This window comes from Neovison vison, chromosome 3 (genome assembly GCF_020171115.1).
Source record: "Neovison vison isolate M4711 chromosome 3, ASM_NN_V1, whole genome shotgun sequence".
Taxonomy (NCBI): domain Eukaryota; kingdom Metazoa; phylum Chordata; class Mammalia; order Carnivora; family Mustelidae; genus Neogale; species Neogale vison.
Window position 1 is genome coordinate 196,235,361 of NC_058093.1, and position 14,908 is coordinate 196,250,268.

Here is a 14,908-nt window from a genome sequence, read left to right on the forward strand (position 1 = left end):
TTCCAATTTATTTATTTTCAGAAAAACAGTATTCATTATTTTTTCACCACACACAGTGCTCCATGCAAGCCGTGCCCTCTATAATACCCACCACCTGGTACCCCAACCTCCCACACCCCCGCCACTTCAAACCCCTCAGACTGTTTTTCAGAGTCCATAGTCTCTCATGGTTCACCTCCTCTTCCAATTTACCCAAATTCCCTACTCCTCTCTAACGCCCCTTGTCCTCCATGCTATTGGTTATGCTCCACAAATAAGTGAAACCATATGATAATTGACTCTCTCTGCTTGACTTACTTCACTCAGCATAATCTCTTCCAGTCCCGTCCATGTTGCTACAAAAGTTGGGTATTCATCCTTTCTGATGGAGGCATAATACTCCATAGTGTATATGGACCACATCTTCCTTATCCATTCATCCGTTGAAGGGCATCTTGGTTCTTTCCATAGTTTGGCGATTGTGGCCATTGCTGCTATAAACATTGGGGTACAGATGGCCCTTCTTTTCACGACATCTGTATCTTTGGGGTAAATACCCAGGAGTGCAATTGCAGGGTCGTAGGGAAGCTCTATTTTTAATTTCTTGAGGACTCTCCACACTGTTCTCCAAAGAGGCTGCACCAACTTGCATTCCCACCAACAGTGTAAGAGGGTTCCCCTTTCTCCACATCCTCTCCAACACATGTTGTTTCCTGTTTTGTTAATTTTGGCCATTCTAACTGGAGTAAGGTGATATCTCAATGTGGTTTTAATTTGAATCTCCCTGAGGGCTAATGATGATGAGCATTTTTTCATGTGTCTGATAGCCAGTTGTATTTCTTGATTGGAGAAGTGTCTGTTCATATCTTCTGCCCATTTTTTGATGTGTTTGTCTGTTTCGTGTGGGTTGAGTTTGAGGAGTTCATTATAGATCCTGGATATCAACCTTTTGTCTGTACTGTCATTTGCAAATATCTTCTCCCATTCCGTGGGTTGCCTCTTTGTTTTTTTGACTGTTTCCTTTGCTGTGCAGAAGCTTTTGATTTTGATGAAGTCCCAGAAGTTTATTTTCGCTTTTGTTTCCTTTGCCTTTGGAGACGTATCTTGAAAGAAGTTGCTGTGGCTGATATCAAATAGATTACTGCCTATGTTCTCCTCTAAGATTCTGATAGATTCCTGTCTCACGTTGAGGTCTTTTATCCATTTTGAGTTGATCTTTGTGTACGGTGTAAGAGAATAGTCGAGTTTCATTCTTCTCCATATAGCTGTCCAGTTTTCCCAGCACCATTTATTGAAGAGACTGTCTTTTTTCCACTGTATATTGTTTCCTGTTTTGTCGAAGATTAATTGACCATAGAGTTGAGGGTCCATATCAGGGCTCTCTACTCTGTTCCACTGGTCTATGTGTCTGTTTTTATGCCAGTACCATGCTGTCTTGGTGATCACAGCTTTGTAATAAAGCCTGAAATAAAGTAAGGTTATGCCGCCAGCTTTACTTTTGTTTTTCAACATTTCCTTAGCGATTCGGGGTCTCTTCTGATTCCATACAAATTTTAGGATTATTTGCTCCAGCTCTTTGAAGAATGCCGGTGGAATTTTGATTGGAATGGCATTAAAAGTATAGATTGCTCTAGGCAGTATAGACATTTTAACAATGTTTATTCTTCCGATCCAAGAGCATGGAATGGATTCCATCTTTTTGTGTCTTTTTCAATTTCTTTCATGAGTGTTCTATAGTTCCTCAAGTATAGATCCTTTACCTTTTTAGTTAGGTTTATTCCCAGGTATCTTATGGTTCTTGGTGCTATAGTAAATGGAATCGATTCTCTAATTTCCCTTTCTGTATTTTCATTGTTAGTGTATAAGAAAGCCACTGATTTCTGCACATTGACTTTGTATCCTGCCACGCTGCTGAATTGCTGTATGAATTCTAGTAGTTTGGGGGTGGAGTCTTTTGGGTTTTCCATATAAAGAATCATGTCATCTGCGAAGAGAGAGAGTTTGACTTCTTCATTACCAATTTGGATACCTTTTATTTCTCTCTGTTGTCTGCTGTTGCTAGGACTTCTAATACTATGTTGAACAAGAGTGGTGAAAGTGGGCATCCTTGTCTTGTTCCTGATCTCAATGGGAAGTCTGCAAGCTTTTTCCCACTGAGGATGATATTTGCTGTGGGTCTTTCACAGATAGATTTGATGAGCTTCAGGAATGATCCCTCTATCCCTATACATTGAAGCGTTTTAATCAGGAACGGATGTTGGATTTTGTCAAATGCTTTTTCTGCATCAATTGAGAGGACCATGTGTTTCTTCTCTCTTCTCCTATTAATTTGTTGTATCACATTGATTGATTTGCAAATGTTGAACCATCCTTGTTGCCCAGGGATGAATCCCACCTGATCATGGTGGATACTCTTTTTAATGTGCTGTTGGATCCTGTTGGCTAGGATCTTGTTGAGAATCTTAGCATCCATATTCATCAGTGATATTGGCCTGAAATTCTCCTTTTTGGTAAGGTCCTTGCCTGGTTTGGGGATCAGGGTAATGCTGGCTTCATAGAAAGAGTCTGGAAGTTTTCCTTCTGCTTCAATTTTTTGAAACAGCTTCAGTAGAATAGGTATTATTTCTTCTTTGAAGGTTTGGTAGAATTCCCCAGGGAATCCGTCAGGTCCTGGGCTCTTGTTTTTTGGGAGGTTTTTGATCACTGCTTCAATCTCGTTATTAGATATCGGTCTATTCAGGTTGTCGATATCTTCCTGGTTCAATTTTGGTAGTTTATATTTTTCCAGGAATGCATCCATTTCATCTAGGTTGCTAAGCTTATTGGCATATAACTGTTCGTAATAACTTCTGATGATTGTTTCTACTTCCTTGGTGTTCGTTGTGATCTCTCCCTTTTCATTCATAATTTTATGAATTTGGGCTTTCTCTCTTTTCTTTGGATTAGTGTAGCCAGTGGCTTATCGATCTTATTGATTCTTTCAAAAAACCAGCTTCTAGTTTCATTGATACGTTCTACTGTATCTCTGGTTTCTCCCTCATTGATCTCAGCTCTAATCTTGATGATTTCCCTTCTTATGTGTGGAGTTGGTTTGATTTGTTGTTGATCCTCCAGTTATTTAAGGTGTAGAGACAGCTGGTGTGTTCTGGATTTTTCATTTTTTTTGAGCAAGGCTTGGATGGCTACATATTTTCCCCTTAGGACCGCCTTTGCTGTATCCCATAGGTTTTGGACCGAAGTGTCTTCATTCTCATTGGTTTCCATGAATTGTTTCAGTTCTTCTTTGATCTCCTGGTTGATCCAAGCATTCTTAAGCAAGGTGGTCTTTAGCTTCCCAAGAATAGCATTGAACAGAAGTATAGAGACAGTCTACAGAAAGAAAGACTTCAAAGGTAACTCGATGTCAATAAAAACGTATCTATCAATAATCACTCTCAATGTGATTGGCCTAAATGCACCCATAAAACGGCACAGGGTTGCAGATTGGATAAAACGACAGGACCCATCCATATGCTGTCTACAAGAGACCCATTTTGAACCTAATGATACACGCAGACTGAAAGTGAAGGGGTGGAGAAGCATCTTTCATGCCAATGGGACTCAAAAGAAGGCTGGGGTAGCGATTCTCATATCAGATAAATTAGACTTCAAACTAAAAACTGTAGTCAGAGATACAGAAGGACACTACATAATCCTTAAAGGGACTATCCACCAAGATGATCTAACAATTGTAAATATCTATGCTCCCAATATGGGAGCAGCCAATTACTTAAGAAAACTGTTAATCAAGATAAAGAGTCATATTGATATGAATACACTAATCGTAGGAGATCTTAACATGCCTCCTTCAGAATTAGACAGATCATCGAAGCAGAAAATCAATAAAGAAACAAGAGCATTGAATGACACATTGGACCAGATGGACCTCAGAGATATATACAGAACATTCCACCCTAAAACAGCAGAATACTCATTCTTCAAGTGCACATGGAACCTTCTCCAGAATAGACCACATACTGGGTCACAAATCAGGACTCAGCCGATACCAAAAGACTGAGATTATTCCCTGCATATTCTCAGATCACAATGCTTTGAAACTGGAGCTCAATCACAAGGAAAATTTCCGAAGGAACTCAAATACCTGGAACCTACTGCTGCTTTAGAATGGGGACCTAGGGCCACGGCAAGCCCTGTATGCTGGCTCCTGGTCCAGCTCTTGAGAGGCCTTAGTTGAGAACAGGGCTCACGCTGAGTGTCACAGTATGAGTTTGTGCCCAACCTGGCCCTCAAGCATAAGTGGGGCCTCCTGGGCCATGCTGGTTTCTCCTAATCTGAACTTTCAACAATATGCTAACTACGTGGATTCTTGCCATGAGGAAGGAGGAGTTCTGTTTTCTGCATCATGTTCAACCCTGGGCAGTGATTAGAGATAAGGTCTAGGTTCTGAAGCCTGAAAACCGAGGTTGGGAAGAGATGATGATATAAGGCCATGGTTGGGTCGGATGTGCTCAGTGTGTGGTCAGCTGTCTGGGTGTCCTTCGGGAGGTCCAGACACAGGATTTGTCAGACAGGGCATTATTGCCCAGCGTAGACTGTATAATTGGGTTCAGTTGAGTGGCGTGTAGGCTGATCCTCATTTGGGGTTTCTGGGTAGCCCCATAGGGCAACGATTTTCTTCTGGGGGACAGGCAGAGTACTGCACTGTGGCTCTGGAATTCCCAAACAGGAGGGCTTGTGGGCCAGGATTGTGAGGACGGAAGTCTGAGAACACAAGTTAGGCTTAAGTTTCGGGGCAAAGGCACAGCAGGAGCAATCTGAAGAGCTGAATCGAGATCTTGTGTGTCTGAACTCAGGGCGTGAATCAGTCTTTGGCTCAGGTTGGAGTTTTGTACATGATGGCCTCTTCATGAAGGGGGAGCTTCTCAAGATTCCATGTATGTATTCCCACGATGGGAGTTGTGAGATGCTACAAACATCAACGATTCCTTCTGTAGGACCCTCGAGAACTGTTGGATGCCTTCCGGAGGTCCCATATGGAACAACTCCAGAGCAGGATTCTAAGGATGGATGTGTGGTATGCCTGCCTCATATTCCAATTATTTCCTAGCGACAAGGCAGGTTCAACCGGCTGGCTCTGGGGGAGCAACCAAGGGGGGTGAGTTGAAATGGACTCCCCTGAGGATGGGTCATATTGTGCCTTTGTGTCCATGGAGACCTTGGTATCGGCGGTGGATCCGGGGCCCTGAAGGATTTTCCCAACCAGAGGTTTGGACAGAGCTCCAATGATTATGTTTCCAATGTGGAGACGAGATTTGTTCTGATGGGTACATCTGAAAACCCCCATATGCTGGTATTGGAAACCAGGTCCCTGAGGAGAGATGCCTGGAAACCAAAGCAATGCATCTGATTAAGGCCTAGGGGCCTGTCCGTTTCAATCTTCTTCTCTCTGGACATCTGTCTCTGGGATTGTGTGGAGCTAGCTGCTCAGCTGGTGTCAGATCGGCCCTGTTTGTCCCGGGCGGCCTACATTATTGGGATGGCCCCGGGGACTTTGGAGGTTCTCCTAATTTGTACATTTGTGGCCAATGGAATGGGCAGAATTCCCTTTGAGAGGGCAGTCACAGTCCTGAGGTGTGGCTCCAGGGGCCCCAGTCTGTAGGGTGTGTGGGCCAGGGCTGTGGGGACAGAAGTCTGAAAATAGCAACTTGGCTTAGGTTTGGGGACATAGGTATGGCAGGCCTGATCTACAGATCAAGAGAACTCTTCAGGATATGAAGAAATGACGAGTGTGAGGCACTTGCTTAGGTATTTTTCTGGATTTTGTGTCAGCGATGGCCGTGGAATGTCAGGGTGGCACCAATCAAAACAAATTAGGAGAAATCTCCAACGTCCCCAAGGCTATCATAAGAGTGTAGGCTGCCCGGGACAAAAAGGGGCTATCTGCCACCAGCTGAGCAATTACCCCCATTCAGACCTGGATATAGGTGTCCCCAGAGAAGAAAATTGAACTGGACAGGCCCCTAGGACCTCATCAGATCCGTTGCTTTTATTTCCAGCCATCTCTCCTCAGAGGCCTAGTTTCCAATACCCGCATATGGGGCTTTACTGAGGCACCCATAGCAAATCTCGTCGCCATATGAGAAACTTGCACGTGGGAGCTGTGTCAAAACCTCTGGTTAGTAGAAAACTTCAGGACCCTGGTGCCACGGCCCCATTCCAAGGTCCCCATGGACAAAAACCCACATTATGACCCATGCGAAAGAGAGTCCATTTCAGCTCAGCACTCTTGGTTGCTCCCCCAGGGCCAGAAGATTGAACCCTGTATTATCGCAAGGAGACAATTGGAATGCTAGGCAGGCAGCCCAGGCATCCATTCTTGGAACCCTGCTCTGGAGTCATCCCTATGGGATGTCCTGGAGCCATCCAACAGGTCTCAATGGCCCCACAGAAGGAATCCTTGTGGTTTGGAGAATCTTACAAATCCCATCGTGGAAAAAACTCCATGGCCTCGGGATGCCCCATCCCCTTCATGAAGGGGCCATCATGGACAGAAACTCCAACCTGAGCCAACGTCTGATCTTTGTCCGGACTTCAGATGCACGAGATCTGGATTCAGCTCTGCAGAGTATGCCTGCTGTGCCCTCGCGCCGAAACCTATGCCTAGCTTGTGTTCTCAGACTTCCGTCCTCACACTCTTGGCCCACAAGCCCTCAGGATGGCAATTCCAGAGACACAATGCAGCATTCTGCCTGCACTCCAGAAGATAAATATTGACCTTTGGGGCTGCCAGAAACCCCAGATGAGGATCAACCTGCATGACACTGGACAGTACCCCAATTATACAGTCCAGCTGAGCACTAATGCCCTGTCTGACACAGCCTGAACCCGGGCCTCCAGACCGACACCCAGACAGCTGACCACACACTGAGCACATCGGACCCGCCATGGCCTTAGGTCGACATCTCTTCCCAACCTAGCTTTTCAGGCTTCAGAACCTAGACCTTAACTCCAATCAAGGCCCAGGGGTGAACGTCATGCAGAAATCAGAACTCCTCCTTCCCTGTGGCAAGAATCCTAGTGGTTGGCACGTTTTCCAATGATCAATGTAGGAGAAACCAGCATGACCCATGAGGCCCTACCCATGCTTGAGAGCTGCATTTGGCACAAACACACATTGTGACCCTCAGCGTAAGTCCTGTCCTCAAGTAACGCCTGTCAGTGGCTGGACCAAGAGCCTGCATATGGGGCTTGCCATGCCCCTAGGCCCCCATTCTTAATCAGAGGTCGGGTTGTCCATTCACCCCTCGCCAGGTCTATGCTCTGGAATCCCTCTTTTGGTGGGACACCTGAGGTAAGAAAATAGAATGGACTCCTCCCATCCCAGAGAATCACCCCAAACTCCTGATATCAGACCAAATCCCCAAGATGGAGACTCATCAATGGCCCATGAGGCCACCTCGACTTTCCACAGTCATCAGTTACACAAAATCCAGAGACAAAAGCCTGAGCAAGCGCCTCACTCTCACCCTTTGTTCATATCCCAAAGAGTTCTCCTCACGGTCTGTAGATTCGGCCTGCCATACCTACATCTACAAACTTAAGCCAAGTTTGTGTTTTCAGACTTCTCTCCCCACATCCCTGGCCCACACACCCTACAGGCTCAGGCCCCAGGAGCCAAACCTGAGGGCTGTACCTGCCCTCTCCAAGGGAATTCTGCCCATTCCATTGACCACAACCCTAAAAATAGGATGAAACTCCAAAGTCCCCAAGGCCATCCCAATAGTGGTGGCTGCCCAGGACAAACAGGGGCAATCTGAGCCCATCTGAGCACCTGCCTGCACTCAGACCAGTAGACAGATGTCCCCAGAGGTAAATTGGAATGAACTGGCCCCTAGGCCCTAATCAGTGGAATGAACTGGCCCCTAGGCCCTAATCGGATCCATTGCTTTGGTTTCCAGGCATATCTCCTCAGAGGCCTGGATTCCAACACCAGCATACGGCTGTTTCTTGAGGCAACCATCAGAACAAATCTTGTCTCCACATGGGAAACTTGCGCATTGGAGCTGTGTCAAAGCCTCTGTTTAGGGGAACCTTTCAGGGCCCCGGATCCACCACCTCATTCCAAGGTCTCCATTCACACAAACCCACATTAGGACCCATCCTCAGGAGAGTCCATTTCAACTCACCCCCTCGGTTGCTCCACCAGATCCAGGAGATCTTAACTGTCTTGTTGTTAGGAGACCACTGGAATGAGAGGTGGGCTGCCAAGTCATCCATCCTTAGAACCCTGCTCAGAATCGTTCTGCATGGGAATTCCTGGAGCAAACCAATAGGTCTCAATGGTCCTGAAGAAGAATCATTGCGGTTTGGAGCATCTCACAACTCCCATCGTGGGAAAACCTCCATAGCCTCATGATTCCTCCCCCCACCGTCATGACGGGTCCATCAGGGACAGAAACTCCAAACTCAGCGATCGTCTGATCCTCGCCCGGACTTCAGGTGCACGAGATCTCGATTCTGCTCTACAGAGTGTGCCTGCCGTGCCCTCACCCAGAAACCTAAGCCTAGCTTGTGTTCTCAGATTTACGTCCTCACACTCCTGGCCCAAAAGCCCTCCAGGTTGGCAATTCCAGAACTACAATGCAGCACCCTGCCTGCCCTCCAGAAGAAAAACATTGCCCTCCAGGGCTACCCAGAAACCACAAATGAGGATCAACCTGCATGCCACTTGACTGTACCCCAATTATACAGGCTGCCCTGGGCACTAATGCCCTTTCTGACACAGTCTGAGCCTAGAGTTCCTGACCCACAGCCAGCCAGCTGGTGGCACACTGAGCACATTGGACGCACCATAGCCTTAGGTCATCATCTCTTCCCAATCTCAGTATTCAGGCTTCAGGACCTAGACCTTATCTCCAGTCACTGCCTAGGGGTGAATGAGATGCAAAAATCAGAACTACTACATCCCCATGGCAAGAATACATGTGGTTGGCATGTTGTCCAATGTTCAGTGTAGGAGAAAGCAGTGTGCACCATGAGTCCCTGCCCATGCCTGAGTGCCATGAGGGCATAAACACACATTGTGACCCTCAGTGTGAATTCTGTCCTCAAGGAAGGCCTCTCAGTGGCTGGACCATTATAAGGCATATTGAGCTTGCCATGCCCATAGGTTCCAATTTTAACCAGATTTCTGGTTGTCCAGTCACCCTTCCCCAGGGCTCTGCTCTGGAATCCCTCTTTTGGTGGACACCTGAGGTAACAAAACTGAAAGGACTGCTCCCATCCCACAGATTGACCCAATACAATTGGGATTGGGCCAAACCCACAGAGAGGAAGACTCGTCCATGGCCCATGAGGCCTCCCCGACATTCCACGGCCATCATTGACACTAAATCCAGAAACAAAAGCCTGAGCAAGTGCCTCACACTCACTGTTTCTTCGTATCCCAAAGAGTTCTCCTCACAGTCTGTAGATCGGGCCTGCAATACCTACTCCCCCAAACTAAGCTCAGTTTGTGTTTTCGGACATCTGCCCCCACAGTCCTGGCCCAAACACCCTCCAGGCTGGGGCCCCTGGAGCCACACATCAGGTCTGTGCCTATCCACTCCACGGGAATTCTGCCCATTCCATTGTCCATAATCGTACAAATTAGGAGAAACCTCCAAAGTCCCCATGACCATCTCAATAGTGTAGGCTGCCCGGACAAACAGGGGAGGTCTGATACCAGCTGAGTAACTACCTCCAATCATACCATAGACAGATGTCGCCAGAGAAGAAGATTGAACAGGACAGGCACCGAGGCCCTAATTGGATCCATTGCTCTGGTTTCCAGGTATCTATTCTCAGAGGCCTGGTTTCCAATACCAGTATATGGGGGTTTCCTGAAGCACCAATTAGAACAAATATTGTCTCCACATGGGAATCTTGCACTTTGGAGCTGTCTCAAAATCTCTGGTTAGGAGACTCCTTCAGGTCCCCGGTGCCACCGCCTCATTCCAAGTTCTCCATGGACACAAACCCACATTAGGACCAATCCGCAGGAGAGTCCATTTCAACTCAGACCCCTTGGTTGTTCCCCCAGAGCCAGCAGATCGAACCTGTCTTGTCACTAGGAGACAATTGGAATGCAAGGCGGGCTGCCCAGGCACGCCTTAGAAACCTTAGAATCCATCCTTAGAACCCTGCTGTGGTGTCGTTCTGTATGGGGCATCATGGAACCATCCAACAGGTCTCAAATGTCCTGCAGAAGGAATCCTTGCATTTTGGCGTATCTCACAACTCCCAACGTGGGAAAACATTGATGGCTTTGTGATGCCCCCCACTTTATGAAGGGGAAATCATGGACAGGAACTCCAAACTGAGCCAATGTCTGATGATCGCCCTGACTTCAGATGCACAAGATCTCAATTCAGCTCTGCAGAGTGTGCCGGCCTTGCCCTCGCCCTGAAACCTAAGTTTAGCTTGTGTTCTCAGACTTCCGTCCTCACACTCCTGGCCCCAAAACCCTCAAGTCTGGCAATTCCGGACCCACAATGAAGCACTCGGCCTGCCCTCCAGAAGAAAAATGTTGCCTAGTGGAGCTTACCAGACACCCCTAATGAGGATAGGCCTACACGGCACTCTACTGTACCCAAATTATATAGTCTAACCTGGGCACTAATACACTGTCTGACACAGCCTGTGCCCAACTCCTGACCAACACCATCCAGCTGACCGCACTCTGAGTACATCGGACCCGCCATAGCCTTTGCTTGTCATCTCTTCCCAACCTAACTTTTCAGGCTTCAGAACTTAGACCTTACCTCCAAAGCCTGTCAAGGGGTGAATGTGATGCAGAAATCAGAACTGCTCCTTCCCCATGGCAAGAAACCTTGTGGTTGGCATGTTGTCCAGCGTTCAGTGTAGGGGAAACCGGCATACACCATGAGGCCCCGCGCATGCTTGAGTGCTGCGAGGGCATAAACACGCATTGTGACACTAGCATCAGTCCTGTCCTCTAGTAAGTCCTCTCAGTGGCTGGACGATTAGTCGTCATAATGGGTTTGCCATGGACCTAGGCCCGAAATTTAACCAGATTTCTGGATGTCCAGTCGCCCTTCCCCAGGGCTCTGTTCTGAAATCCCTCTTTTGGTGGGACACCTGATGTAAAAAAACAAAAAACAAAACAAAACAAAAAAGAACAAAAAATCGGTCTCCTCCCATCCCACAGAATGACCCCAAACTCTTGGCATCAGGCCCAATCCCCATAGAAGCAGACTCATCCATTGCCCATGAGGTCACCTGGACATTCCATAGCCATTGGTGACACAATATCCAGAGACAAAAACCTGAGCAAACACCTCACTCTCGCCCTTTGTTCTTATCCCAAAGAGTTCTCCTCACGGTCTGTAGATCAGCCCTGCCATACCTACACCCAGACACCTAACCCGAGTTTGTGTTTTCAGACAAATGTCCCCACAGCCCTGGACCACACACCCTACAGGCTCAGGCCCCTGGAGCCAAACCTGAGGACTGTACCTGCCCTCTCCAAGGGAATTCTGCCCATTCCATTGACCACAACCCTAAAAATAGGATAAAACTCCAAAGTCCCCGAGGCCATTCTAATAGTGGTGGCTGCCCAGGACAAACAGGGGCAATCTGAGCCCATCTAAGCACCTGCCTGCACTCAGACCTGTAGACAGATGTCCCCAGAGGTAAATTGGAATGAACTGGCCCCTAGGCCCTAATCGGATCCATTGCTTTGGTTTCCAGGCATATCCTCCTCAGAGGCCTGGATTCCAACACCAGCATATGGCTGTTTCTTGAGGCAACCATCAGAACAAATCTCGTCTCCATATGGGAAACTTGCACATTGGAGCTGTGTCAACGCCTCTGGTTAGGAGAACCCTTCAGGGCCTCGGTTCCACCGCCTCATTCCAAGGTCTCCATGGACACAAACCCACATTAGGACCCACCTGCAGGAGAGTCCATTTCAACTCACCCCCTCAGTTGCTCTACCAGATCCAGGAGATCTAAACTGTCTTGTTGCTAGGAGACCATTGGAATGAGAGCCAGACTGCCAAGCCATCCATCCTTAGAACCCTGCTCGGAATTGTTCCGTATGGGAAGTCCTGGAGCGAACCAACAGGTCTCAGTGGTCCTGCAGAAGAATCTTTGCAGTTTAGAGCATCTCACAACTCCCATCGTGGAAAAACCTCCATGGCTTCGTGATCCCCCACCCTTCATGAAGGGGCCTACAGGGACAGAAACTCCAAACTGAGAGATCGTCTGATCCTCGCCCAGACTTCAGATGCACAAGATCTCAATTCAGCTCTGCAGAGTGTGCCTGCCGTGCCCTCACCCAGAAACTTAAGCCTAGCTTGTGTTCTCAGACTTCCGTCCTCACACTTCTGGCCCACAAGACCTCCAGTTTGGCAATTTCTGAACTATAATGCAGCACTCTGCCTGCCAACGTTGCCTCCGATGCCTGAGGTAACAAAACTGAAATTACTCCTCCCATCCCACAGATTGACCCAAAACAATTGGGATCGGGCCAAATCCACAGAGAGGAAGACTCGTCCTTGGCCCATGAGGCCTCCCCAACATTCCACAGTCATCGCTGACACATAATCCAGAGACAAAAGCCTGAATAAGCGCCTCACACTCGCTCTTTCTTCATATCCCGAAGAGATCTCCTCACGGTCTTTAAATCGGGCCTGCCATACCTATGTCCCCAAACCTTAGCCGAGTTTGCGTTTTCAGACTTCTGTCCCCATAGTCCTGACCCATACACCCTCCAGGCTGGGGCTCCTGGAGCCACACATCAGGTGTGTGCCCGCCCACTCCATGGGAATTCTGCCCATTCCATTGTCCACAATCTTACAAGTTAGGAGAAACCTCCAAAGTCCCCGAGGCCATCCCAATAGTGTAGACTGCCCAGGATAAACAAGGGCAGTCTGACACCAGCTCAGCATCTACCTCCACTCATATAATAGATGGATGTCCACAGAGAAGAAGATTGAACCGGACAGACTCCTAGGCCCTAATAGGATCCATTGCTTTGGTTTCCAGGTATCTCTCCTCAGAGGCCTGGTTTCCAATATCAGTATATGGGGGTTTCCTTAGGCTTGGTTGCTTGAGTGCCACAAGGGCACAAACACTCATTGGGACCCTCAGGGTGTGGCCTGTGCTCAAGTTACGCCTTTTAGTGGCTGGACCAAAATATGGCACATTGGACTTACCATCCACCTAGGCCCCAATTTTAAGCAGATTTCGGGTTGTCCAGTCGCCCGTCACCAGGGTTCTGCTCTGGAATCCCTCTTTCAGTGGGACACCTGAGGTAATAAAACAGAAGTGACTCATCCAATCCCACAGATTGACCCAAAACTCTTGGGAACGGTCCAAATCCACAGAAAGGGAGACTCGTCCATGGACCATGAGGCCTCCCCAACATTCCACAGTCATCGTTGACACAAAATCCAGAGACAAAAGCCTGAGCAAGCACCTCGCACTCGACATTTGTTCATATCCCGAAGAGTTCTCCTCACGGTCTGTAGATTGGGCCTGCCATAACTACGTCCCCAAACCTAAGCCAAGTTTGTGTTTTCAGACTTTTGTCCCCACATCCCTGACCCACACACCTTCCACGCTTGGCCCCTTGGAGCCACACCTCAAAATTGTGCCTTGCCTTTCAACAGGAATTCCACTGGCCACAACCTTGCAAATAAAGAGAAACTTCCAAAGTCACCGAGGCGACCCCAATAGTGTAGACCACCCAGGACAAACAGGGAGGGGCGTTCTGACAACAGCTGAGCAACTACCTCCACTTAGACCCGTACACAGATGCCCCCACAGAAGAATATTGAACTGGTTTGGGCCCTAGGGATATCCCACTACTGTAAGCTGCCCTGGACAAACAGGGACATTCTGACACAAGCTGAGCAACTACATCCATGAAGAAACGCAGACAGATGTCCACAGAGAAAGAAAACTGAACTGGACAGGCCCCTAGGCTTAATCTGAACTCTTGCTTTGCTTTCCAGGTGTCACTCCTCAGAGGCCTGCGTTCGAAGAACAGCATATGGGTCTTTTCTGTGGCACCAAACAGAACCTCTCTCGTCTCCACATGGGTAGTTTTCTTATTGGAACTGTATCAAAAACTTCAGGTAGGCGATTTCTGTATGGCCCCTGAAACACCAGCACATTCTAAGGTCTCCATGGACACAAACCCACATTATGACCCGTCCTCAGGAGAGTCTATTTCAATTCAGCCCACTGGGTAGCTCGCCCCAGAGCCAGCAGTTCAAACATGTCTTGTCTCAAATAGTCAATGGGAATGCGAGGTATGCTATACAGGCATCCATCCTTCGAACCCTGCTCTCCAGTCCTTCAGTATGGGACTTCCTGGATCCGTCCAAAAGGACTCGACTGTCCTGCAGTAGGAAACCTTGTGGTTTGGAGCAATTCACAAACTCAGTGTGGGAAAACCACCTTGGCCTCATAAAGCCCCTGCTTCATGAAGGGGCCATGATGGACACAAACTCTAGCATCATCCAACGTCTGGTTATCACTCTGAATCCAGATGCAGGAGATCCGGATACAGCCTCTGCAGAGTGGGCCTGCCATGCCCTTGGCCCCAAACCTCACCCTAGCTTGTGTTTTCAGACTTCCATCCTCATACTCCTGGCCCACAAGCCCGATTGGGAATTCTGGGGCCACAAAGAAGCACTCTGCCTGCCCCCCAGAAGAAAAACATTGTCTATTCCATTGCCCAGAAACCCCAAATGAGGATCAAACTGCTTGGCCCTCGGCAAGTCCCCAATTGCATAGGCTACCCTAAGCACTAATGCTCTGTCTTACATAGCCTGAGCCTAGAACTTCCAACAGACCCCGAGACAGCTGGATCCACACCCAGCACATTGGACCCACCACGACTTTAGGCCATCATCCC